This window comes from Syngnathus acus, chromosome 10 (genome assembly GCF_901709675.1).
Source record: "Syngnathus acus chromosome 10, fSynAcu1.2, whole genome shotgun sequence".
NCBI classification, from domain to species: Eukaryota; Metazoa; Chordata; class Actinopteri; order Syngnathiformes; family Syngnathidae; genus Syngnathus; species Syngnathus acus.
This window is the reverse complement of record NC_051095.1, coordinates 26374786-26402492: the sequence shown is the minus strand read 5'-3', so window position 1 is coordinate 26402492 and position 27707 is coordinate 26374786. Positions and strand designations below refer to the sequence as shown.

At 47.0% G+C, this 27707-nt stretch overlaps 1 protein-coding gene and 2 long non-coding RNA genes across 3 annotated transcripts in view; 2 read left to right on the top strand and 1 right to left on the bottom strand.

The window, feature by feature from the left end:
- The window catches only part of tctn1 (tectonic family member 1), a 1200810-nt gene that overhangs the window by 1046571 nt on the left and 126532 nt on the right, over positions 1-27707 (top strand). The window lies entirely within an intron of this gene.
- LOC119129566 lies at positions 786-27626 on the bottom strand. The gene is made up of 3 exons (XR_005099262.1): positions 27615-27626; positions 24668-24672; positions 786-946 (listed from the first exon to the last, which is right to left on the bottom strand). It is a non-coding gene; the product is annotated as an uncharacterized LOC119129566 (long non-coding RNA).
- LOC119129591 lies at positions 19508-26180 on the top strand. Its single transcript, XR_005099286.1, has 3 exons — positions 19508-19724; positions 22183-22186; positions 26170-26180. It is a non-coding gene; the product is annotated as an uncharacterized LOC119129591 (long non-coding RNA).

Below are 27707 nucleotides of genomic sequence, written 5' to 3'. Positions count from 1 at the left end.
TTGGACTTCAGGCGGAATATAAGAGACTGAAAGAGGATGTCATGCTCATACCTGCTTAGGTAACACACGCTCACAGCCGCACTCCGCCAATCAACTCAATCACCCACAACTGCCGACAGCTCATTAACCTTGTTAGGGTTGATAGATTAGTTTGATCCTATGATTATGTTGGAATGTAACCTGTAATAATTAACCAAACTTGTCCTGTCTTAAAGTAGTAGAGCAAAGTGCTAAGATCCTTTGAACTGATTGACCAGCTGCAGAGGAAGCAATCTAAGTTGTTCTGTTTCCCCCAACGTCGTAAAAGACCCCCTGCTATGCTTTGACCAGAGGCCAGGGGCTTCAACCCCATCCTGTCCACTCTCACCCCCACCCTGCTTTCTCACAATAAATACAAAATAAAGTCAGACTTCGTTCGATCATCGCTGTGTGCACAGTGACGAACGACCTCTCCATTTGCAAGTGTTCAAAAGGCATACTGTCTCCCGTGTGGTTCTTGCAAAATAAGTTAGAGTGAGCACCATTCTAACATTTTGGTGCCGTGACCCGGATCCCTCACATCCCCACTGCTGATCGACGGAGGACGACGTGCTGCATTGTTGACAAGCCAGCGTCCATTAGGAGGACCTGGAAAAGAAAGACCTGGGAAGAAAATTCTTCGCTGGGCCAGCATCTTAGGTCTGCCTTCGTCTGACGGAGGTGGATTGACGGGATCCGGAAGTGCAACAAACCAGGAGACAAGTAAGTAAAACCCCTAAAGTAATAGATGTGAAACGCATAAAAGGAAAAGTGCACAGGAAAATATACAAGTAAATAGGCAGGACAGAAGATCTTAAGTCTTGTGGAAGAAGGGGGTGTTTTAGAGTCCCCCTCTGGATGAAATGGCTCTTCTGGAGCAGTGGTTCTCAAACTTTTTTATATATTTTTGTAAAATCTCCAGTACCCCCTAGAGCAGTGGTCCCCAACCTTTTTTGCACCACGGACCGGTTACGTGTCAGAAATATTTTCGCGGACCGGCCTTTATATAAATAAATATATTTATATATTTATTATTTAAATATTTATATATATAAATAGGATGAAATAAAATGATACGACTGGCATAAAAACAAATATAAACCACATAAAAATAAAACGTTGAATTAGTGGGAGCACCGAGCTCTTTTCTCAGAAATGAGCCATTCCCATCTAGGCGTAATCGGAGACAATGACACCCGAAGTGGTTAAGGTTTGTCTTTAAATGCAGGATGCTTGGTCTCCATGTGCCGAAGCAGGTTTGAAGGCTTCATTGCCTCGTTAGCTAGCCTTTCGCCACATATGCGGAGTGCACTTGGCGCGTCAGAGTCACCTGTGGCGATAAATCCATATTTTAAGTAGGACTCCAGAAATGTTCTTTTAAATGCAGCTTTCCTTTTCTTAGAAGTCGTAGCCTCTTCTTCTTCAGTGTCCTCATTGGACGTTTTTCCCTTTCCAAAGAAGCTTTCCAAACTTCTCTGTTTCTTGCTCATTTTTGCTTGCCTCGCGGGCTTGACTGTGGTGACATGTCACGTGACCGAGACGAGCGCCCTGTGTCAAGAGTCCTTATTTTTCAGATGCACCGACAGATGTAATTGGGAGAGATTCGCCAAATTTTTTATATTTTTCAAAATAAATTCTTACTCATTTTTGCTAGCTTTGCGGGCTCGACTGGGGAAACATGTCACGTGACCGGGACGAGCGTCTTAACCTGAATGAATTGATCGTCAATGACAGCAGCTCTTTTTTTGAAGAGGACTTCGCATAGGCAGGGATAAAAAAATTGTGTGGTTGAGAGAGTGACTGATAGGATAAATTGACTAAAGAGCAGTACTAGCAAATAATAGGCAATAAATTTGTTGAAAGGTCAATTTAAACCTGCATTGAGGATCCTCAAAGAAAAAATTGGAAGAAAAAATTGTAAAAGCTAAAATACCAAATTAAGATGGGAAATAAAAACGGTAAATCTCTAGCCCTTGAAGGTGATGAGAAGTAAATGGTGAGTAGATTTTCTACTTGTATGCAATACATGCCGAAGTGGAAGAAAAAGTATGGAGTACAAGGAAAGTTGAAATGTGGAACGTAGTGGTAGACATTTTGGAGGAGAGTGTGGCTAGGAAGCCAAAGGGATTGAGAAAGGAAAGAAAAGAGAGAGAATTGCAATGTGCTAGAGTGTGGTTGAAAGCTTCACAAGAGAGAAGAGAACAAATTCAAAAGACAAAATATAGAAAAATTAAAAGTGATGAGGCCGCCATTCAATTAAGATTTGAAAAAGAATTCAGGTCGCACAGTGGCATCCCATCTAATGATGCAGCTGAGAGTGCTTATCAGCAACAGCTTAAAAATGCGCTCCTCACTGGTTTACCCCCTGAATTAGGCAACTGGGTGAGGAAACACTTGGTGGAGGTGGACACTGCTTGTGTTACAACAACCATGCAGTGGGCCAGAGACGCTGACAAAGTGATCGAGAAAGGCAAAGGTTCTGATGTATTTCGTCTAGGTGATGATGATAATGATCGAGATGAAGATACAACAGTCTTCTTCCAAAGTTCCCAACGGGGCAGAGGAAGAGTTAGAGGCCAACAAGGCCGCAGGCCGCCATTCAATTCAAAACCCCCATCAGATTCAGACAACTGTTGGAACTGTGGGAAACATGGACACTGGTCAAAAGAGTGTTAGAGAAAAAAACAAAACCAATCTAAGGGTGGAGGAAGAGGCAGAGAAAAAATGACATTTTCAGCATGACTAGCTTCCTCCCCCTTGACCGCTCATGCCCCTACAGAGAAAGAAATAATAGATGTCCATATAGCATGAGACATTCTGAGCGCATTAAAAGGAAAAAAAACACATGTAACCTTTGGTTTAGATACATTGTCAGATTACAGAATGACAAATGACCAGGGATCAAATTGTGTGTGCACACTAAAGTTAAAATTTGCAAATCAAGTGGTAAAGAAATACAACTTGCTTCTAAAAAATAAATAAAGAATTAGAATGTGCTGTCCTCGCATGTGTGGGCTGGAACCGGCTTCATGACGACTGCAGGAAATGGCCAGCCTGTGACGAATCATTGGTGCCGGGACCTACCCTTCGCGTGCGCGAGCTGTGCATGTGTGTGCGTATGTGTTAAAATGATGAAATTGGCTAAACTTTTAGGGCGAAGAAATTGCTAGACTGGTCTATCCAATTTGCACCGCAAAACGGAAACAATTTTGAAAAATAAGAGAAAAAGAAAAAAATCTGTGGGCAGAAACCGGTTCAAACTAGTGCTCATTAGTGTCTCACCTTGAAGACAAATTCGAAAGACACAGAAAACATGTTTTCAAGAATTGTGAATTTAAGACATTGCAATGCTTGATTTAATAGGAATAATTGATTGATTGTGTTGTAAGATTATACAAACTTCTATATGTGAGTTAGATCCGAGAGATTGAGTTCTTTAAATTTAAAAACAAAGAAAAAAATTCTGATTAATTTGCCAGCAGTTTTTTTGTGTTGAGTTTTTTTTTTGATTGGTGGGTTGTTCTATCAGGAACCTTGAGTTGAAAATGATATATGAATGTTGTGTGGAGAACTTCGATAAATTGGGACCAATGTGATAGAAAGACTCCTTTTTGGAGACTGTGTGTGAGATGCAAATGAGCATTGATGAACGATAACCTGAATGAAAGGAAAATACAGGTTGATTGGTTGAAGTTGTTGGAGACTACTATGGAAAATTAGTAGAAAACCTTTGAAGAAAGAGTGATTTTGTGTAAGTTAAATGCTAAGAAAAAAACCAAGGGTTGCCTTTGGATTGATAATTAACTAGAGAAAAAACTGGAGAACCAGTAACACATGCAGAAAATGTGTGAACAGGGAAATTGAGAAGCGTTTTGGAAAGAAAGTCAAATTAAATGATGATAGAATCATATGTAGTAAAGAACCAGGGCTGTGGACTCGGTTCGGACTCGGGGACTCGGACTCGGTCATTTTTGCCGGACTCGGACTCGGTGCTGATTTTGATCGAGTCCACCGAGTCCGACAATAAAAAAAAGAGGCAAGACACAGCCAGAGAGTGTCAGGTTACAGTCAGCGCGGTAGGAGTTGGAAGAAGCAGTAAAAACTCCACCAAACTCGTCGTAATGACCCGTGATATATGTTATATCCTTACTATTTTCCAGGTTCTTAGATAGCAAGAATAGGTCGGACAACGACGTGAATGATAACTGCTTTATTCCTTACTCACAGTGCGTTCACAGGGCGTACCAGAACAACACAGAATGCCCATCCCACTTCCGGGGTTTTTCTACTACGGAATTTGAGTTAGCCCAAAATACACAACATCTCTTCCCCTCTTACAATGAACGTGCTATATGCATGAACAACATAGTCTTATGCACCTATAACTTGACATCTTCAAGATCTATCAATAACTACCATTAAACAATTATCATATATGGTCCAGACAATTATGACAATAATATTCCCATGAAACCTTAACTTTGGGTGAGGGTGGACTACCTCGAATTATTAAAGATTAAAGATTAAAGTCCCAATGATCGTCACACACACACCTGGGTGTGGTGAAATTTGTCCTCTGCATTTAACCCATCCCCGTGTGATTTTAATCCATCCCCTGGGGGAGAGGGGAGCAGTGAGCAGCAGCGGTGCCGCGCTCGGGAATCAGTTGGTGATCTAACCCCCCAATTCCAACCCTTAATGCTGAGTGCCAAGCAGGGAGGCAATGGGTCCCATTTTTATAGTCTCTGGTATGACCCGGCCGGGGTTTGAACCCACAACCTTCCAGTCTCAGGGCGGACACTCTACCACTAGGCCACTGAGCTGGTCGAATTATTAAAGATTAAGATTATACCGAATTATAGCGAAAAACCGATGTCGTACGGCGTCGTACGGCGTCAACACTATGTTGTTTTCAATAAAAACATGAAGAACTCACGTTTGCGTCAGTCAATTTTAATTTTTATAAAGGATTATTCTCATTTGATGTCTTTAAATTCATGCGCGTTCTGCCATTGAAGCGGGGTGCATTCAAAGACCAGTCGTACAGACGGAAACGTTTTGTGATCAAATCTTTCATAACGAGAATGATTTGAGTGAATTGATTTGAATGAATAATTGAGAAGAAATTTCAGTTCTGAAGGCTCCTTTTGTCCCAAGCAAAGTGACAGATGGTGGGGAGGGGGGATAAAAATTGTAAAATCAATTCACTCAAATCATTCTCGTTATGAAAGATTTGATCACAAAACGTGTGTGGCTTTTTCTTAAATGAACACGTTTGACATTGCTATCGTGTCAGCTTTTAATTATATTGCGCTGTCATGTTAAAGCAAATTAATAAATGCAACAATATTAATTTGCTTTGAAAATACCTGAGTAATAAAATAAAATGGATGGATGGATGAATGATGATCACAATTAAGTATAAAGTCTCCTTTGTAATATATACTCCTTGTAGCCTGTACCCAAAAAGAGGAGTTTCTTTGCATCGAGGTTTATGCAAAGAGCTCACGTAATTATATTGTTGCGTTTTGGTGAAGTGAATGAGTGTTCCGTCTGTACGACTGGTCTTTGAATGCACCCCGCTTCAATGGCAGAACGCGGATGAATTTAAAGACATCAAATGAGAATAATCCTTTATAAAAATTAAAATTGACTGACGCAAACGTGAGTTCTTCATGTTTTTATTGAAAACAACATAGTGCTGACGCCGTACGACATGGGTTTTTCGCTTTCCAAATAAGGGGTCGTCACTAATTATTTGTGTTTAGATAAATGTCTGAGCTATAATGGTGTAATTAATGATTAAAACTTGAAAGTATCTGTTTATTGTGTTCGTTTATATTTTTAATAAAGACAAAGCCATCACAAAACTGTTGTAATTATTTAGATTTTGATCTAAATTAGCCTTGAATAAAGACTAACCAGTCACATGAATTAACAGAAAAAAATGGACAGCCGGACTCGGACTCGGACTCATGGTCAAGAGGCCGGACTCGGACTCGGTGCAAAAATCCGACCGAGTCCACAGCCCTATTAAAAGAACACATCCTCCCAAAACGTTTGTCAAGGTGTGAAGCATGGGCGTTGCCAAGCCTCAGAAGGAGGGAGGGAGTAGGACAGATAGTGAAAGATAGTAATAATACAACACTTTACGACATATGGATTCTCTAACGTTAACGTTTGTTGGCGCCGCGGTAGTGGCGACACGTTTGCAGCAGCTCCGTCGACTCGTCTGTATATTGTCTCGTTTTATGTTCTTTTTTACTCTTTTTTTCTTTTTCTCAGTACTGTGTTTTCTTTTTTTACCGGGCAGAAACATGTTTGCAAAAACAGTGAGGCTGGCCCTTTTCTTTTTCCTATTTTTCACCTGGTTCATCACTCCAGCATTCACCGAAGCAGGCAGTAAACGCTCCATTGTTTACACCCGTGGTCAGCTGTTAGCCCTCTGTAGCCAAGGGAAGCTAACAGGCTACAAGCCCAATGTTTCCCCCGAGCTGAAGAGGAGGAAAAGAGGACAACGCTCGGGTGTTTTGTGCCGGAAAAAGAAACGCCGCTTCAAGCCCACACTCCCCACCATCATCACCGGGAATGTGAGGTCCATTTGCAATAAGATGGATGAGCTAACGGCGCTAGCACGGCACCAACGGGAATACAGGGAATGTAGCATGCTGCTTTTCACGGAGACCTGGCTAACGGAGCAAACACCGGACTCTGCCGTCGCTCTGGACGGGTTCAACCTGATAAGGGCAGACAGGACACGAGAGAGCGGTAAGAGGAAAGGAGGGGGGCTTGCTGTGTTTGTGAACGATAGATGGTGCAACCCTGGGCACATCACTATCAAAGAGCAACTCTGCAGCGCGGACATTGAGCTGCTAGCCGTTAGCTTGAGGCCACACTACCTGCCGCGGGAACTCTCGCACGTTATCGCGATAACTGCGTATGTCCCCCCAAATGCTAATGCCGACGCAGCCCGCGATGTCCTGCACAGCAGTGTAAGCAGGCTGCAAACACAGCATCCACATGCCCTCCTTCTTATTACCGGGGACTTCAATCATGCCTCTCCTTCATCCACACTTCCAACTTTCAGCCAATATGTCACCTGCAGTACCAGAGAAAATAAAACACTGGACCTTTTTTATGCCAACCTTAAGGAGGCATATACATCATCCCCCCTCCACCCCCTTGGAAGATCTGATCACGATCTGATCCACCTTCTCCCCGTGTATCAGCCTCTGGTGCACAGGCAACCAGCAGTCACCCACACCAGACAGATCTGGTCGGAAGAATCTCTGGAGACTCTTCAGGACTGTTTTGAGACCACGGTGTGGGACGTGTTCTGTGAGGACTACGGGGACGACATCGACGGTCTCACCAGCTGTGTCACAGACTACATTAACTTTTGTGTAGACTCCACCATACCCACCAAAACAGTCAGAGTTTTTGCAAACAGCAAACCTTGGATCACCCCTGAGATCAAAGACCTGCTCAAGGACAAAAGGAGGGTCTTTAAATCGGGAGACAGGGACCTGCTGAAAACGGTGCAGAGGGACTTGAGGAAGAAGATCAGGGAGGGAAAGAGCAACTACAGGAGGAGGATGGAAGACCAACTGCAGCGGGACGATGTCAGCGGGGTCTGGAGGAGCCTGAACACCATCTCAGGACGTAGCAACTCCAGACCTGCGCTGGACAGGGATCAGGAGTGGGTGAATGACCTGAACCGGTTCTTCAACCGGTTTGAACAACCATCCACTCCTCCCCCCACCCACCCAGCCCTGCTGCAACTTCCCCCGACTGGAGCCTCTTCTGCTCCGAGGACTCTCACCTCAACCCCGCCCCCTGCTACACCCCCTCCAAGACCCCCCAGCCCATTCTCAACTCCACCGAACCCATCAACCATCCCCCTGCTGGACTGGACTGGTAACACTCAGGCCCTATACAAGAAGGGCCAGAGCAGACTCCACCTGCTGCGCAGACTGAGGTCCTTCGGAGTGAGGGACGGCCTCCTGAGGACCTTCTACGACTCTGTGGTGGCGTCCGCCATTTTATATGGGGTGGTCTGCTGGAGCAGCGGCATCACTGCAGCGGAGAGGAAGAGGCTGGACAAGGTGGTGAAGAACGCCGGCTCTGTCCTCGGCTGCAGTCTGGACCGGGTGGAGGTGGTGGGGGAGAGGAGGATGGTGGCTAAGCTGTCCTCCATCATGGACAACGTCTCCCACCCCCTTCATGAGACTGTCAGAGCCCTGGAGAGCTCCATCAGTGACCGGCTTCGTCACCCACGATGCACCACCGAGAGGCATCGCAGGTCCTTCCTCCCTGCTGCCATCAGACTATACAACCAGGCTAAATCACTGTAGCTAACGGACAATAATTACGTGCAATAATAACGTGCAATAACCGTGTGTAGTCATATGTGCAATATCTGTCTACCTCATACTCTTTCTACCTGCTTTTGCACAGTTTTTCCTTCCCTTGCACTATTTTTTTTATCTAATAATTTCTTATATCCACTGTATATTGTGTATACTGTGTAAAAGTGTATTGTTTACATACTGTCCATATTTTTTTTAAATAATATATATCTTTACTTTTTTAAATCTTTTACCCCCTTCCCTGCATGCGTGTGTGCGTGTATGTTAAGTGTACTGCTGCTTACACAGGAGTTTCCCCATTGAGGGAATAATAAAGGACTATCTTATCTTATCTTAATACATTTGGCCTCCTACCATTAAGTTAAAATTTTCTCAAGCTTTTCAAACATTTGCTTGAAGCAATCAGAAGATGATTGAAAAGTGACTAAATAAGCTATGAGGAAGTGGTGTAGCTGTTGGAAGGGCACGCGCTTATGCGCTTCCCTGGCTAATCAACACTTGTTTGAATGAAAAGGAGGAGGGGCAATTGGCTGGGCTTCCTGAAAAACTGTGGACAAAGGGCCCATCTGATGTAGGACCTTTAACGTCCATTCCCCTAGTACAAATCCAACCAAGATCAGAGAATCTCCTTTAAAACAGTAGGCAATAAATGGGATAGTCCCTGTCATAAATGGTCTTTGGTCAGGAGGAATCATTAGGAAGTGCTCAAACTCTTCTTGCAAATACCCCTATCTGCCCAGCTGGGCCTTCCAGCTGGTTTCACCTCAGCCACTGGACGTTACAGAGAGTGCTGGACCCCATTTTCGGAGTGGGGGGAAGTCTGACTACAAAGGGGCCTCGTTGTTTAGGGCGGGTCGTCTCAATGTTGGTGAAGAATCGAATCCATAAGATCCCCACTCTGACTAGGCAATGGGAAATATCGGTGTCAGGAAAGCCAGGAGGTGTTACGGGGAGAGCCTGGAGAGACACCTTTCTGCCAAACCTGATCCCTCAACAGTGTGGAAAGGTCTGCAGAGCATCACGGGCTTCAAGAAACGAACCCCCCGTCCTGTGGAGAGCCCAAGGCTTGCTAACCAGCTAAACAGGTTCTACTGCAGGTTTGATCGGTCCTCCCACACAACAGGACCTCCTGCAGCACAATCTACATACTACCCTCCCCCCACAACCGCTCTGTCCACACCTCCATCACCGTTGTCACCTACTCTCTCTCTTGCAGAGGCCGCGCCCGCACTCCAGATCCGCGAGGAGGAAGTGCGCCAGAAAAGATCAGGAAGGCACCGGGCCCAGACGGCGTGTCACCTTCCTGCTTGAAAGTCTGTGCTGAGCAGCTGGCACCCACTTTGCACGGATCTTCAACCGTTCCCTGGAGCTGTGTGAGGTGCCCTCGTGCTTCAAGAGCTCCACCATCGTTCCAGTGGCCAAGAAGCCCGCCATCACAGGTTTAAATGACTATAGACCTGTCGCTCTGACATCTGTGGTCATGAAATCTTTCGAGAGGTTAGTGCTTAACCACCTGAAGGATGTCACGGGCCCCCTGCTTGACCTCCTCCTGTTTGCCTACCGGGTCAACATGGGACTGCACTACATCCTGCACCACCTGGACACCCCAGGAACGTACGCCAGGATCCTGTTTGTGGACTTCAGCTTGGCGTTCAACACCATCGCTCCTGACGTAGTCCAACAGAAGCTCATCCAGCTCGCGGTGCCTGCCTCCACCTGTGGATCTAGCTTCCTGAACAACAGGAGACAGCGTGTGAGACTGGGGAGCATCACATCTTACACCCGGACCACCAATACTGGCGCCCGTCAGGGATGCATCCTCTCCCCACTGCTCTTCTCTCTCTAGACCAACGATTTCTCCTCAGGTGACTCTCCTGTGAAGCTCCTGAAGTATGCAGACGACACCACTCTCATCGGACTGATCCAGGATGGTGATGAGACTGCGTACAGACAGGAGGTGGAGCGGCTGGTCCACTGGTGCAGCCAAAACCACCTGGAGCTGAACCCGCTCAAGACCGTGGAGATGACAGTGGACTTCAGGCGAGACCCTTCACCACTTTCACCCTTCACTATCTGCAGTAATACTATTCTCTCCACAGACACCTTCAAGTTCCTGGGAACCACAATCTCTCGGGACCTGAAATGAATCGGCCACATAGACTCTGTCCGGAAGAAAGCCCAGCAGAGGCTGTACTTCCTGAGACAGCTCAAGAAGTTCAACCTGCCGCGGGAGCTGCTGAAGACCTTCTAAACTGCCATCATCTAGTCTGTCCTCTGCACCTCTATCACTGTCTGGTTTGGATCGGCCTCCAAACAAGACAAGCACAGACTGCAACGGACAATCAGGACTGCAGAAAAGATAATTGGAATCAACCTCCCATCTATCCAAGACTTGTACCTGTCCAGGACCAGGAAACGTGCAAGTAAAATCTCTACAGACCCTTCTCACCCAGGTTGCAGTCTGTTTGAACTACTCCCCTCCGGACGGCGTTATAGAGCTCTGTACGCCAAAACCAGCAGACACGGAGACAGCTTCTTCCCCCAGGCTGTTGCTCTGATGAACTCACACCACTCTTAGAGTCTCAGAGTCATTGCTGTGCAATAACATCATGCTCTCCACACCTTTTTCGAATTGTCTACACTGTTTGTACTATGTGTCCTCTCTGCATCCATTGCAGCCTGGTCATCCTGGAAGAGGGACCCTCCCATCTGTGGTCGCTTCTCAAGGTTTCTCATTTCCCCTACCTGGAGTTTTGAGTTTTTCCTTGCCCTCCTGGGAGTTTAAGATCAGGGGATGTTTGAGATTATTTGTCATTTTTCACATGTCCTGAGTGTTGTTAGTTACCTAAATGTTGAACAGAGGCTGTGATGTACCGAAGTCAAATTCCTTGTTTGGCACGCTCAAACATGGCGAATAAAAACTCTTGAATCTTGAATCTCTGCCATCCTAGTAGCAACGGGGCTCCACATGCCAGGTGGATTCTCTGCTGTGTTGTGGTTGAAGCGTGCTATGGTCTATGGGCTCATCTGAATAGACCAATTGACAATGTTGACCGTGGAAAAAGATGGTCACATGATGAGAACTTTGAGGACTGGTCATGGGACCCCAGGAACCCACACGAAACCAACACTTGGTACCGGTGTGTGACGTTCACTGAGATCCCACATACAGGAGGGATGCTATGTGTGTTCCAAACTCCCCCCCTTCCTCCACGCAAGTTGACCTGGAGGCCAGAACAATGACTGTCACTGAAGCGAAATGCATGGCCTCTGTGGGAGGGGTTGGATTTCAACACCGTGCTGTCACAGTCAGTGATGCTACCCCTACTGCCCTGGACTCACAGAAAAGAACCTGTGATCGAACTCTTGGATTAATCTCAATTTGACTGTTGAAGGACAAAAGATGCCACAAGTGGCCTAAACAAAAAGGCTACCTGGAATGGACTACACGTGTTTCATCCAAGAAAATGAAACCCACAAATGCATTAACGACTGCTCTCCAGGAGAAACTGGATGGGAGCTTTGGACATCACCGCTGAGGGCCAGGATGGGAGAGCCATTTCAAGGCGTCAGGGCTCTCCTACCAACATGGCTGCACCATCGGACAGGACCTGCTTCATTCAGAATGGCTCCTGGCTTTGTGGTCACAAGAGTTTTCCGATGCTGCCCGCCAGCTGGATGAGTGTGTGCACGAGTGTGGGTGACAGACCACACCTACAGGATACAACATCATCAGCTGACGACAGCACACAACTCTTCTGGACGTTGACGCAGGGCTGTTGAAGCCTTTGAACCACATTACCCCGTCTGGGGTGCGAATGTCCCTGACAGCCACAAAGTGTGGTCCGTCGGAGACAGAGTTGTTCATGCGCGTTTTCCTTGGATCGGAGTTGGAAAACAATCACTCTTCATCGAGACACTGAACTATGGTTTCCAATCTTTTCTGAATCTCTCTCGCTGCAGGTCAGTGATGGACAAAACAGAGAGATTCAGGCCATTAGACTGATGGTCTTGCAAAATAGCTTGATTCTGGACTTGATGACTGCAGAGCAAGGTGGCGAGTGCCACATCATTGGGACTTCCTGTTGCACATACATTCCAGGAGTTAATGACACTCACATCTACGACCCAGTGAACTCACTGAAGAACTTACAGCAGGACATGTCAAAAGACCAAGTCCCACATCAATGGGATTTCTTTTCATGGCTATTCTCCGGGGCCTGAAGGCAATTGCTGTTGAAACTTGTGTCTCCTGTGATTGTTGTTGTGCTCATTTACGACCTGTGTTATCTCATGTTTGAAGTCAGCTGTATCAAGATCTGTGTCTTCTACCGTAGCTGAAGTGCGAATACAACATCTCGGGCATGTTGAATGTGATGATATTAATGCGCTGCGAGCAGAAGATTGCGATAATGCTGATTAGCTGAACGTTTTTCACAGAAACTTGATGATTTGACCGTCGACAATCCCTCGCAAGTGATGAATACAATGATGTTTCTGTGTTTTTATTTTTATTCTTCTATCTTCATTATATTTTCTTGCTTATGTTTGTTAATCGGGGTGACATAATCATATGATAAACAGGAGGGATATGTTAGGGTTGATAGATTAGTTTGATCCTATGATTATGTTGGAATGTAACCTGTAATAATTAACCAAACTTGTCCTGTCTTAACAAAGTAGTAGAACAAAGTGCTAAGATTCTTTGAACTGATTGACCAGCTGCAGAGGAAGCAATCTAAGTTGTTCTGTTTCCCCCAACGTCATAAAAGACCCCCTGCTATGCTTTGACCAGAGGCCAGGGGCTTCAACCCCATCCTGTCCACTCTCACCCACACCCTGCTTTCTCTCAATAAATACTCTCTTGCAAGAATCCAAAGTCAGACTTCGTTCGATCATCGCTGTATGCACAGTGACGAACGGCCTCTCCATTTGCAAGTGTTCAAAAGGCATACTGTCTCCCGTGTGGTTCTGGCAAAATAAGTTAGAGTGACCACCACTCTAACAAACCTACCTACTTAAACCCTGCTATCCAGTCACTTGCTCGTCAGTCTGTCCCGTGATGCTCCCTGTATGTTCACTGTGCTCTACCCGTCTGACTCCCGTTGCCGACCTGTCCCGACCGCTGACCCGTCCTGCCTTGCCTGCCGCCAGCCCGCTATTGACCACGCTCTGTTTGCCGGCCGTCCTGACCACCTGCCCGTCCTCGACCACGCTCTGCTCGCCGCCCGGCCTGACTCTCTGCGCGTCCCCGACTATGATCACCGCAAGCACCCTGCCCTATTACGTGCCTGCATTGCTGCTCTCTTGGTCAGATCAGCTCCGGCTCCCTGGCTTCCCAGCGCACCATGGAGCGCGTTTCTCCACGCAGCTGCTATGCCTGATCACCAGCCACGCCGCGGGCTCCAGAACTCCATTTCTCCTTTCATTGCTATTAAAGTCTGTCACTCTGAGCTTGGCTGTCCTGCCCTGTCTGTTACAGAGGAATTGCAAAAGTACAAGCGAGAAAACCAGTAAAACTCCTCTAAAATGAACTTTACGTGCACTTTACGTTTTGTTTATTTTTTAACAACTATAGACCAATAGCTCTCACTTTCAATATCATGAAATCAATTGAATACATCATACTCACACACCTAAAATAACTCACCCCCCCTCACGGACAGTCACCAGTTTTCCTACCGGACTAATAGATCTGTTGAAGATGCAATAAACCTGGCTATTCACTACATCACCTGGAATCTCCCCACATCTACGCCTGGATATTATTCATTGACCAGCTCTGCTTTTAAAACAATCAACCCGGTCAACCTCTTCAATGGATCCATAACTTTGTTACAAAGGACACAGAGAGTCAGGATGAGTCAGGAGAGTCCTGTTGCAGCCTCTGACCCTCAGCACAGGTGCCGCTCAGTGTTGTGTTCTTTCCCCATGGCTTTTCTCCATCTACACAAACACCCTTATATCTACCCACAGCTCAGTCTTCACCCTCAAATATGCAGATGACACTACAATAATTGGACCCATCACGAACAATCACAAACAACATTACCGTGAACAGGTCACCCAAGAAGTCACTCGGTGCCAAAAGAACCTACAGCTCAACACATAAAAAACACAGGAATTCATAGTCGACTTTTCACACTCACCCACTCACAAAACATCTCCACTCAGCCCATTCACAATCACTGACTCATTCAAATTCCTAAATAAACACATCAGTAACACACTCAAATGGGAACAGCGTTCAAACCAAACCTACAAAAAAAGCCAATAAAATAATTTTTTTTGAGACAACTAAAAAAATTCAGAGTGTCAAGTGGCATGGTGGCACAAGATGGTGTATAATTGGGTATCAAATTTGGCCCAGGCACATTGGCTATCCTAAAAAATGTAGTAGTTCCAAAATTTCACCAGGAGATGGCGTGAAAGCTTAACATAGGGGTGACCTGATGGAAATTAACAAATCTAAAAGCGTCTTTGGGTTTTTGAAAAGCGCTATTCAAATTTAATGAATTATTATTAATAAATTAAATTGTTAGCAATTGGGAGGACACGACCTGTTCAAACACGTAGCAACACACAACTTTGAAATATGATTTTGCTATGCCATAATTTTAATCTGTAACACCTTGAGCAATATCAATATACAGTCAAACCTCGGTTTTTGAACGTCCCGGTTCTCGAACAAATCGGAATTCGAACAAAAAATCTGAGATTTTTTTGCTTCGGTTGTCGAACAAAACTCTGAGGTCGAACCTCACGAGATGAGCTGGGAGGACCCGAGAAAACCCGACCGCGCGGCCCGGATGCCGACTGACTTCGTTGTTATTGTATTTTCGTTGATTTGAGGATTGTATTAACCCCTAATCATGCCTCCAAAGAAAGCAAGTGGGAGCAGTAAAGCCATCCTAAAACACAAAGACGCTCTTAAAGCAATGTGACCGTCAGCGCCCGGCACGCTGCGGTTGCGCGATCGGACCAAATTAAGCTCCCTGCTCACTGAAGTCCATTTAAATTTTGGAAAGTACATCAGGACTTCAAAAATATTTTCAAAATTTCAGTGACGGCTCTGTCACAATAATGCGAGCAGCGCGGTGCAGTTGCGTGGTCGGCGACGCGCTACGGTTGCGCGTTCGGCGGTGCGCTGCAGTTGCGCGATCGGATAAAAATGCACAAATGAAAAAATGCTTAAAAAAGCGTTTTTTTTGTCTTGGAACGGATTAAAATATTTTCCATTATTTGTAATGCGAAAAATAGATTCGGAACCGCCTTCTGGAAAGAATTGTGGTCGAAAACCGAGGTTTGACTGTATATGTTAGAGTTAGAAGAACCCATTATTATGGCTAAGTATGATTATGTGTTAAGTTGATCATGACTAGACATATGTGTGTGATATATGTGTTATTAATGTTGCAATGTTTTATCCAACCTGTATTTAACATTGTTGTTCCATCTATACATGAATGTATTGAGTTGAGAGGAGACATCAAGGGTTAATAATGATATTAAGTGGTGGAAGACTGCGATCCCACGCATGAGCCTGACCCAGAGGTGACCTGATCCGGTCGAGGATGCAGCTGCAGTCTATTTTAGTAAAAAATATAGGTGTAGCACCTATGGGGACCTACAGAGGCCTATAGGGTAATCCCCGTCACGTGCAGGGAGATCTATAGGGGAAGTCATGTGCAAGGGAAGCCTCTTGACACAGAACGAGGCTGCTCTTCCTGGTCAGGGCGATGGCCCTGACGCTGCGTGGATTAATGAACGTCGTTTCGACGAGGATGGATTTTTCATTCTTTATGAGATTGGACTAAAATCTACTAAAATGAATTTCCAGAGTCTTCGAATTGGACTTTGTCAAATTTTAAGCTTCGAATTGGACTTTGTCAAATTTTAAGGAGGAGACAGCCGCTTCTGGCAGCAAGGGGAAGACGCCAATGTAACGGCATTGGCTAATCTTCTCATCGGCAGACCTTTCCTCTTTTTAAACAGAATTCGGATTTTGGAACAAAGGAGAACTGATCACTCGACTTGTTCAACCAAATAGCATTTTAGACCTTTTGTCTCCTCTTTTGTTCTGAGATTGGTGAGTGGAATTATTGTTGTTTGTTCGACTTGTAAATCTTTTTCTTGCTTATTCATTAAATGCGTTCTTAATCCTTGATTCGGTTATCGACAATGTTCCCTCTAAGCTCCGCGCGTGCGCAATCGCGCACTGCCCGCACGTTCTCAGCGCACAAGAAATCTATCCAGCGCATAAACATCCCCCACCGCCCCCCCCACCCCTCCCGGAGCGAAACAAACACGCAGCGTTGGACGTCCCATTAGCACCCCCCCCGAAGCGACCTGATGTTGCTCACTGTAGTCCTCAGTTTGCTCAGGGAGCTTGTGTCTATGCCCAGATACATGAAAAATTAGAGGGAACATTGGTTATCGATTATATCGTATTAACTATGTTGAGCATGGTTTTACATGCAGTAACTAGAACTTAAATTTTTTTTATTTCCCTATCATAGTCATTCTTTAAATCCGTTCAATTATTTTTAAAATGAAGACAGCTTTAATCCTTAACATCAGGTATTGTCAGATCTGGTTCGAAATAGTTATCTTAAACTCAGCTAGGGCGAATGCGCGCTAGTGTGAATAACGAATCCCTGAGGTCTTAACAAAGACATCTAAAATATATCCTAGACTTAACAAAAGCCCCAAATCAGACAGAAGAGAGTAGGGCGCGGTCATTCTGACGACGTGTCTCGACCTTAGTTACCATGCACGAGCGTTGCTTGACTTTAACGGGATTGGCGTCATAAAGAGATTAGATTGATTCCTTCCGAATTAATTTAATAAAGGTGGTTAGCAACTCGGACGAGTCTCTTCACCCCCGGCTCATTTAACCCTTTAATGGGAAGCCGGTCGCTTAAATATAATAATTGCAGATTTGACAAGAGTCAGGCACAACATCCTGCTTCAGTTTTACACCGCCATCATTCAAAGCATGATGGGACCTGTGTATTTTAACATCTCCGTAATTGTACATTATTAAAAGCCGGTCTGTTGATTATTAAAGAACCACCTTTCTGTTGATCCTTATCTGACAAATACTGCAGGGTTTACTTGTTGAAAATCTACATTATTCTCAAATTGTGCATTTGATGTTGTTTGTAGATATACGGTGTTATTAGTTTGCGCCGTTGGCATTGTTAACAGATGTGTGTTGTCATCCTCTGTTTCATCTCTACTGGGCAGAGATTGGTTAGGCCTCTTGAGTGCAGTTTAATTGGTTATCAGCTGTAATTGCACATTTGGGGTATCACACCACTGTTGCCTGTGCATTCAATTCAATGATAACCGCTAACAATTGTGGTGGTATTTCTTTGCTATGACTTTGTCATATGCACGTTTAATTTGCTGATGTTTTTCAATTGGGAAATTTGAGTTTTTTCCATATATAAGCTGCACCGGCACGCGAGTTATTTACAAAGAAACAGTACACAGAAAGCGTTTTTAAAGTTTTATGAACATAACATAACCTGTGTGTGTTTAAAGTTTTAATAAAATAACTAACGTTTATTTACAAACACTTAACATTTGTTTAACATTAACATTTGTTTACAAACACTTAACATTTGTTTACCAACGGAAGTAAAAAAAAACATACTGGTAAAAGTCACGGTAACAAAGCAGCAACAGCACAAAATGGCTGGTTAAAAAAAAAACATACCAGTATAAGTCAAACACTTAACATGTGTTTAACATTAACATTAGTTTACAAATACTTAACATTTGTTTACAAATGGAAGTAAAATAAACATACCGGTAAAAGTCGCGGTACCAAAAAAGCAACAGCACAAACAGGGCTGGTTAAAAAACAAACATACCAGTACAAGTCACAGAGAGCCGTCTTCATCTTCCTCCTGTGAACTGAAACCGTTGAAGTCCTCATCCTCGGTGTCTGATTGGAATAGCGTGAGTACTTCGCCACATGTAGTCCCTCTTTCGTCAGCGTCACTCTCATCCTGAGGCAAATTCACTCCTGAGCTTGTGCTGGCCTCTCCGTCACGCAGCAGACCGACTTTTGTTATCCGTGTCCTGATGAACAGACACTTTTCGTTTCATAAATAGCAAACGACATGACGGTCCTCTTTTGAAATCTTGAATTTTCTTTTTGGTAGCATTTTTTTTGCTTTCAGTCTGATCTGCACAGTGGAAACACCTCGGCCATCTGCTGTCTGTGATGTCTTCAGTCTTCAAGAATGTTTTCCAGGTCGGGCCACCTGCTTTCTGTCACGTTCCCACGTCACCTGACTTCCAGCCTAGCCCTACTCATGGAATTGCCAGCACCTGCTACAGCTCGTTAGGTTCCCTATTTAACCTCTCTGTGTTCTGCCAGTGGTTGTCAGTTCGTCTGATTACCCTGCCCGTGACACTGCTGCCTTTTTTTTCCCCGGACCGATCTTTGTAGCCAACTGCTTCCGTGAACATCGACCACGCTTCTGATCGCTGCCTGTCCTGACTACTTGCTCGTCCTTCGACCACGCTTCAGATCGCCGCCTGTCCCGACTACTTGCTCGTCCTTCGACCACGCTTCAGATCGCCGCCTGTCCCGACTACTTGCTCGTCCTTCGACCACGCTTCAGATCGCCGCCTGTCCTGACTACTTGCTCAGCCACGCCAGCCAGACCGCAGGTCCAGCGTTCTATGTCACCATTTCCCCTTTGCCAATAAAGGATCGTGCTGCACTTGGTAGCCCTGTCTCTGTTCCCTGACACTTTGAAGACCTCTGAAACCTTTTGTTGACTTTTTACATTGCTCCAGTACTTCCCGTTGCCGTTTCCAACGTCTCACCATTGATTCATTTCTGCCAAGTTTACGTGCAACCGCTCTGTTCCCTTCTTTATCAGCCAGCTCCATGGCTTTTAACTTGAAATTTCTCCTGCTGTTTTCCATCATTGGGCTCTGTTTATGCTAACTTTACTCATGCACAACGCGCCACTACTGTCTTCCTTGACACATATATTCCACCTCTCTCACTCTAACCTTTTCTGCTCGAGCCCCCCCTGATGGCGTTAGAAAAAAATGCATGTAAATTAGCCGCATCTTTGCATAAGGTGTTTTAATGTTTAATTACCATTTGTAAGAGAATATACACAAAGAGGATTTTAAGGAAGGAGATTATTCTTTGGGGACACATACCTTTTATTAACATAACGTTTATTGACAGAGATGAAGGGGCTCTGCAAAAATACAAACATGCATAAATCTCAGCTTTGACCATAATAAACTTAATGTGCAGGGAACACTAGCAACACACAACTAAAATGGGACCACTTACAGGTTTTGTGTATAAATGCTTACACAACTTACGAGTGTATAAGTGTATTAGTCCTGAGAAAAATCCCGGAAAAAAATCCACAGATAAGGCGCCCCGGACTATAAACCGCAGGGTTCAAAACTTGAGAAGTCACGGCTTATAGTCCGGAAATTACGGTATTTTATTAGGAGGCGTCTCCAAATTTAATTAATTGATGCCAAGTATATCATGTGATTGCATGTGAAGTATCCCAATTTTACATAATAAATGTTAAAAGACAAGTTGAAGAGAGAAAGCGTTGTATGTAATAACAGCTGTGCGTTCTCTAAAGTGATTCAATCATGCCTGTGAGTATGCATGTAACACAAAATCACTTTTACAAATGTCGTCTGTTGATACAATTACCACCACGTTGCAAACCGCTGACGTTTGATGTTGTTCTTGATGTTACGTTGACACCTCCGACGACGACCGTGGACGGAGCTGGCAACATCTCGCATACTCCTGGATTAACCACCGACGGCTGCCGACACCTGTCATAAACTCGGGCCCACCTCCCCCTCAGCCTCTCATGCGGGCCGCCTGCACACAAAACACAGGCATATATGTGCTGAAACACGCAACCTCATGCAGATACACGCGCATACAGACACATACGCACACTTAATACAGTAAAATATCATTGACACTTTTGCAAATAGAACAATAGCAATTTTAGCAAATTGTATCAATATCATGGTGCAAAAGCAAAACGTCACACACAATGATATCCCCAGCGCCCCCAACAACTGAACCAGTATCGCCCCCATAGGCCCTGGCCTATCTTGCAGCCAGCTCGTAGCCGACCAGCCGGTGCCCTCGGAAGGCCCAAAAGAGTCCCGGATGGGCCTAAGCGCGTCGATGACACTGGTTATAATGTCTGTGTTATCAGGGATTAAAGTGTAACAGGCGTCGTCCGACAAATTCAGGGACACGCACAACCCCCCTTGCCGGGCCAAGATATAATCCAAGGCCATGTCGTGTTTAAGCAGGGTCAAGCGATGGCTCTTCAGGGTAAGCGACAACTGCCTGAAACCAGAGGCGTAGCCAAGCCGGGGCGAGCCGGGGCGGCGCCCCGGTTAGGACTCCCTGCGCCCCGGTTGGAAAAAAAAAAAAAAAGAAAATTGAGCTTTTTCGATTCTTCATTTTCATGCCGTTTTTTTCTTTCGGTCTTGCGCGAATGTGCTTGCGCTATTCTATGTGCGCGATGTTATCCATTCACCGTTTGCCTCCCGGACCCGGATGTTGTTTTAGCGATCAGCGAACGGCGTGGGTGATGTTCGATTTTTTTTTCCTGTGGGCGCGCGCCCCTACTGGAAAAATTCCTGGCTACGCCTCTGCCTGAAACCCTTGATTGTCTCATTAGCGAAACCCTGGAGAGTATATGTAATGTTATCAATGTGATCCGCCAAAAACGTAACCCGGTACCAGGGGAAAATCCCGAGGCCCCATTTCTCCCCCAGGCTAATTCTCCAATGGTACGCCTCTGTAGTGTGAAACTCCGCCATTTCCCTCTTAGCCCGACTTGGGACATGACTGAAGACACTACCTTGGGGCCTGCGGCCCTTCCTAATCGTCATCACCTCAAAAGGGAGTCTCAAGGCAGCAAAGCAGCAACCCCGCCAGCCATAAAATAAAAACAAATAGGCCCTAGTCCCGCACACCCACCAGATTTTCCTAAGATTACCTACGGTGGTATTACCAGGGACCGTACGATTCTCCAACCTCACAGTAATGACGCGCGGTGTGTCCGGAAACGCAAAGGTCACAGGGTGGATGGCACTTCTCTCTCCCCCCGACTGCCCTGGGAATTGCATGAAGTAGACCTCAAATTCTGCCGCCCCCATAGCCACTCCAGGTCCCCCGTGCGTCACATTAGAACAAAAACAAGCAGGCACCCTCACCGATGGCACCTCTATTGACTCTGGCACTGATACCCGGATATCATCATGTACGGCGAGTAAATCTAAATAACTTATCCACTCACACTCTCCTGTGGGTTTGAAAATCTTCCTGACCTGAGCATCAGTCTCAGGCGCTTTCCACGATTGCTCATACACCAACCAAAGCAGCACCCGGAGCTGACAGTTGTCAGACACCGGCACAGGGACGGTCTGAAAAAACGCCTGTAGCGTACTAGGCGTCTTCAAGATTCAAGAGTTTTTATTCGCCATGTTTGAGCGTGCCAAACAAGGAATTTGACTTCGGTAAAACACACCCTCTGTTCAACATTTAGGTGACTAACAACACTCAGGACATGTGAATAATGGCAAAAACAGTGTAGACAAATTCAAAAAGGTGTGAAGAGCAGGATGTTATTGCACAGTAATGACTCTGAGACTCTATGAGTGGTGTGAGTTCATCAGAGCAACAGCCTGGGGGAAGAAGCTGTCTCTGTGTCTGCTGGTTTTGGCGTACCGAGCTCTATAACGCTGTCCGGAGGGGAGTAGTTCAAACAGACTGCAATCCAGGTGAGAAGGGTCTGTAGAGATGTTCCTTGCACGTTTCCTGGTCCTGGACAGGTACAAGTCTTGGATAGATGGGAGGTTGATTCCAATGATCTTTTCTGCAGTCCTGATTGTCCGTTGCAGTCTGTGCTTGTCTTGTTTGGAGGCTGATCCAAACCAGACAGTGATGGAGGTGCAGAGGACAGACTGGATGATGGCAGTGTAGAAGGTCTTCAGAAGCTCTCGCGGCAGGTTGAACTTCTTGAGCTGTCTCAGGAAGTACAGCCTCTGCTGGGCCTTCTTCCGGACAGAGTCTATGTGGCCGGTCCATTTCAGGTCCCGAGAGATTGTGGTTCCCAGGAACTTGAAGGTGTCTGTGGAGAGAATAGTATTACTGCGGATAGTGAGGGGTAAAAGTGGTGAAGGGTCTCGCCTGAAATCCACTGTCATCTCCACGGTCTTGAGCGGGTTCAGCTCCAGATGGTTTTGGCTGCACCAGTGGACCAGCCGCTCCACCTCCTGTCTGTACGCAGTCTCATCACCGTCCTGGATCAGTCCGATGAGAGTGGTGTCGTCTGCATACTTCAGGAGCTTCACAGGAGAGTCACCTGAGGAGAAATCATTGGTGTAGAGAGAGAAGAGCAGTGGGGAGAGGACGCACCCCTGAGGGGCTCCAGTATTGGTGGTCCGGGTGTCAGATGTGATGCCCCCCAGCCTCACACGCTGTCTCCTGTTGGTCAGGAAGCTGGTGATCCACTGACAGGTGGAGGCAGGCACCGCAAGCTGGATGAGCTTCTGTTGGAGGATGTCAGGAGCGATGGTGTTGAACGCCGAGCTGAAGTCCACGAACAGGATCCTGGCGTACGTTCCTGGGGCGTCCAGGTGGTGCAGGATGTAGTGCAGTCCCATGTTGACCGCATCATCCACTGACCTGTTTGCCCGGTAGGCAAACTGGAGGGGGTCAAGCAGGGGGCCCGTGACCTCCTTCAGGTGGTTCAGCACTAACCTCTCGAAAGATTTCATGACCACAGATGTCAGTGCGACGGGTCTATAGTCATTCAAACCTGTGATGGCGGGCTTCTTGGCCACTGGAACGATGGTGGAGCTCTTGAAGCACGAGGGCACCTCACACAGCTCCAGAGAACGGTTGAAGATCCGTGCAAAGGTGGGCGCCAGCTGCTCAGCGCAGACTTTCAAGCAGGAAGGTGACACGCCGTCTGGGCCCGGTGCCTTCCTGGTCTTTTGTCTCCGGAACATGTGGCGCACTTCCTCCTCGCGGACCTGGAGTGCGGGCGCGGCCTCTGCAAGAGAGAGAGTGGGTGACAACGATGATAGAGGTGTGGACAGAGCAGTTGTGGGGAGAGGTGAGTATGTAGATTGTGCTGCAGGAAGTCCCGTTGTGTGGGAGGACCGATCAAACCTGCAGTAGAACTTGTTTAGCTGGTTAGCAAGCCTTGGGCTCTCCACAGGACGGGGGGTTCGTTTCTTGTAGCCCGTGATGCTCTGCAGACCTTTCCACACTGTTGAGGGATCAGGATTGGCAGAGAGGTGTCTCTTCAGGTTCTCCCCGTCACACCTCCTGGCTTTCCTGACCTCTCGGTTCAGTGTGTTTCTGGTCTGCCTGAACAGGTCGCGGTCGCCGCTCCTGTAGGCCTCCTCCTTGACTTTGTGCAGCCTCCTGAGGTTCGGTGTAAACCAAGGTTTGTCGTTGTTGTACGTGCAGAAGGTCTTAGTCTGCACACACAGATCCTCACAAAAACTGATGTATGATGTGACAGTGTCAGTGAGTTCATGCAAGTCTGAAGTTGCAGCTTCGAAAGCTCCCCAATCGGTGCAGTCAAAGCAGGCTTGGAGGTCCTGCCTTGACTCCACTGTCCACTTCCTCACAGTCCTCACCACAGGCTTAGAAGTTTTTAGTTTCTGCCTGTAGGCCGGGATCAGATGAACTAGACAGTGGTCCGAGAGTCCTAAAGCTGCACGAGCCGCAGAGTGGTATGCATCCTTGATCACGGTGTAGCAGTGGTCCAGAGTCTGTGCCCCTCTGGTGGGAACCCGGCTAGCTCCACGGCGTGGTGGGGGGTTCGTTCGCTGAGCCACGTTTCCACAAAGCACAGCGCGGCGGATCTGCTGAAGTCCGTGTTCCTTGAAGTGAGGAGCAGCAGTTCGTCCATCTTGTTCGCCAGGGAGCGGACATTCGCCAGATGAATTGACGGTAGGGCAGAACGGAACCCTCTCTGCCTCAGCCTTACGAGTGCTCCGGCTCGTTTTCCGCGCCGCCGTCGTCGCGCTAGCTTGTATAGCACCGCCGCTCCGGCTAGAATCTCCGACAAACAGTCTGAATCGGAGAGAACAGGAGAGAAAATACCAGAAGAAGACTGTCCGATGTTTAACAGCGCTTCTCTGGTAAAAGTGATCCGGGATGGACAGCAGAGGACACAGAAAACACACAAAATAAGACAAATAAACAGAGAGCGACTCACCGTGGCTGCCATCCGCAGCGCCATCATATGACATGGTTCGTCTTGACTCGAACCAAACACGGCCCACTCACCGCCTTGGAGGACTTAATTGAATGCGCCGTCAGTTGGTACCACATATTTTTGCTCGCCCATTCGTCGACCCCTGGTAATGCCGAGGCCTCGAACCCACTTGCACACAGCCGCTCGTCGCGCCACGTTATGCAAGTTACCTCTGCGAACACTTGCCACGTCAGGCATCGGCCTCTTGGCCTCCACCGTCGTCACAATGCCGTCCGAGGCGCCCGACTGGGTTACAACGGTGCCGTTATTTGTTAACAGGGGTGCGGTGTCGTTCTTGGTCGGGACCGCTAACCCCTTCTTGGCAAGCCCAGCGAGCGAGTTTTCTGGGTGCCTTTCAGCCCCTGCCTTTTTCTCCGCCAATTTCACGAAATTAATGCGTACCGCCTTCCCCCGGTCATCCGAGCGGTTCATTTTCTCCCCACTCCGTTTGAAAAAGGTGCATTTATACTGTCCGAAATCAGTCCCGCCAATCTTGGTTATGTATAACGCGCAGTCTCGCAACACCTCGAATCGTTTATATGTATTCAGTAACAGCACATCATCCGCAAATGTTCGGCCCGCCAATGCAAGTATGCTACCCGCGTTGTCTTCCCATTAGGCAGTGCATGTGCACTGAGACCCCGCTTCCTTGGGGCACCTGCATGGCAGGATGATGGCGCCTCCCACCACCCCTTCAACACTGCTCCATGTAACGTTTCGGTCGGACTCTGCGGCGGACTGGACGTCCGCTGCTTTGTTCCGTCGGACGACCTTGTCCACCGAGGGGGCCCCGTCCAGCCGCAGGAGACTTGGTCGTATCGCGCTGTGCGGTGTCGCCCTCGGCTGGGGTGGGTGCGTCGCCAAGATTGATATGGTGGAACTGTTGGCCTTCCCGGACATTGGCTGTGTCGACTCTGACTTCGTCAGGCACAGGAGCTGCAGGCCCAACAGCATCCACATCTTGGTCATGCCTTTCGACCTCCCGATGTTGTTTCTCTGGTGATCCTCGTTCTGGTAGTCGTTCTGAGTTGTCGCAATAGCGACTCACTCCTCGGGGTTCTTCGTCCTTGGGCACCCTGACGCAGTGTGTCAGGTGGTACCACGTTGGTGAGCCTTTGACTTGCACCGCCGTCCCTGAACCACTTCCGGTGAAACACTTTCACGTACACCTTGTCCCCTGGCTGAACTGCGTCTTTAGTGTTCGCTTCGAGTCTCTCTTGCACTTCGTCTTGTTTCTGCCTGCCGACAACATAGGTGGAAATGTTCCAATGTATTGTGGTTAGGTGTTTGACATTCATTTTCTCGCAAATGCCTTGGCTTTGCGGGTGATATACGGCCCCTAGCCGCTGTTTGATTCCCAATTTTTGAAAAATTAGTTTGACCGTTTTCTCCACAAACTCTTTCCCGTTGTCCGACAAAATCCTATCGCTAAGCACCCATCGGCTGATGACTTCACGGCACAGAAACTTGGCAACAGACTGAGCATCTTTTCGTTTAGTCGGACACGCCTCCGGCCATCTGGAGAACCGGTCCACAACGACTAACATGTATCTTTTCCCCTCGACCGATTGAATCATGTCGACAAAATCCACCACCATATCCCTCATGGGGCCGTTTGGAGTCGGGATGTAACCCGTGGGGGTAGCTACTCCTCGCCTCACGTTGTTTTTCAAGCAGATTGCACATTTCCCGATGACATGATCGATTTGTTCGAGCAAATATGGCGCCCAAAAACCATATTCTGCGGTTATTTTTCGCTTCACCTCCCCCCTTGACACATGGGGTAGCCCATGTGCCTCTTGTATTAGCAGTCCTAACAAATTTGGCGGGGCAACTACCAAACCCTCGTGATTTCTCCACACCCCGTCCGAGTCTTGGCACGCCCCCTTCGACACCCACAAATGTTTGTCCATTGGAATAACTGCCGCGTGCATCAAGGTTACATCTCTGAGCGTGACCATGTCCTCAAGGTCGACCTCGTGCATGACCAACAAAGTTTTCTCTGTCTGATGACCCTTTGTTATAGCCCTGGCTGCTTCGTCTGCCAGTCTGTTACCTTGTGTGACCCTGGATGCATCTGACTTGTGGGCAGCACATTTTGCAATGGCTATCTCCTGGGCCTCATCATCACATCTAGCAGCTTCAATATCTGAGCATGATGTTGTATGGGGAAACCATCTGTCTTTTTAAACCCCCGATTCCTCGACACCGCTCCGAACAAGTGGCACACACTATGCGCGAATGCTGAGTCTGTATAGATTGTGACTCTTTTGCCCTCCGGGAACAGGCACGCTTCCGTTAACCCCACCAATTCAGCAAGTTGCGCTGATGGTATAACTTCGGCCTTAATTGTCACAAATTCTGGTCCGTGCGCTTGAAGGACCGCATAGCCCGCGCACAAAGTCTCCCCGACTCGATAACAAGAGCCGTCCGTCCAGTGTTCTAGATCCGCCTCCCCCAGGGGGATGGCTTGTAAATCAGACTGCAATCTGGAAAACGTTTCCGCCTCGTGTATGCAATCATGGGGCTCACCGTCCTCTGAAGTTGGCAAAAAGTCAGCTGGGTTTACTGTCGTACACCTTGCCAGAGTGACATCCTCTTGCTCCAAAAGCCTGTAATAGTCTCTGAGCCGGGACTCTGTCAAGGTGTACTTCCCATGATTCAAAAGAGTCCGAAGACTATGATGAGTGAGAATGGTCACAGGATAGCTCATCGTGACGGAAGAGGCTTTATCATACATCAAATAGACTCCCACCATCGTTTGATAACAAGGTGGCAGTCCCATCTCCATCTCGGAATAAGATGTTGAGTAGTAGGCCACAGGTTGGGGTCCGGACCCGGTCCCTGTAGGCTGGCAGAGGACTGCACATGCAAACCTACCCCCTGCCGAAGTGGATGTGAATAACACAACATTATTTGAGAGCCGGAGCCTCTTGCAATCTCGTTTTGATTGTTTCAAATGCCATGTGGCCATCCTGTGTCCAATCCAGCACTGCGTGGA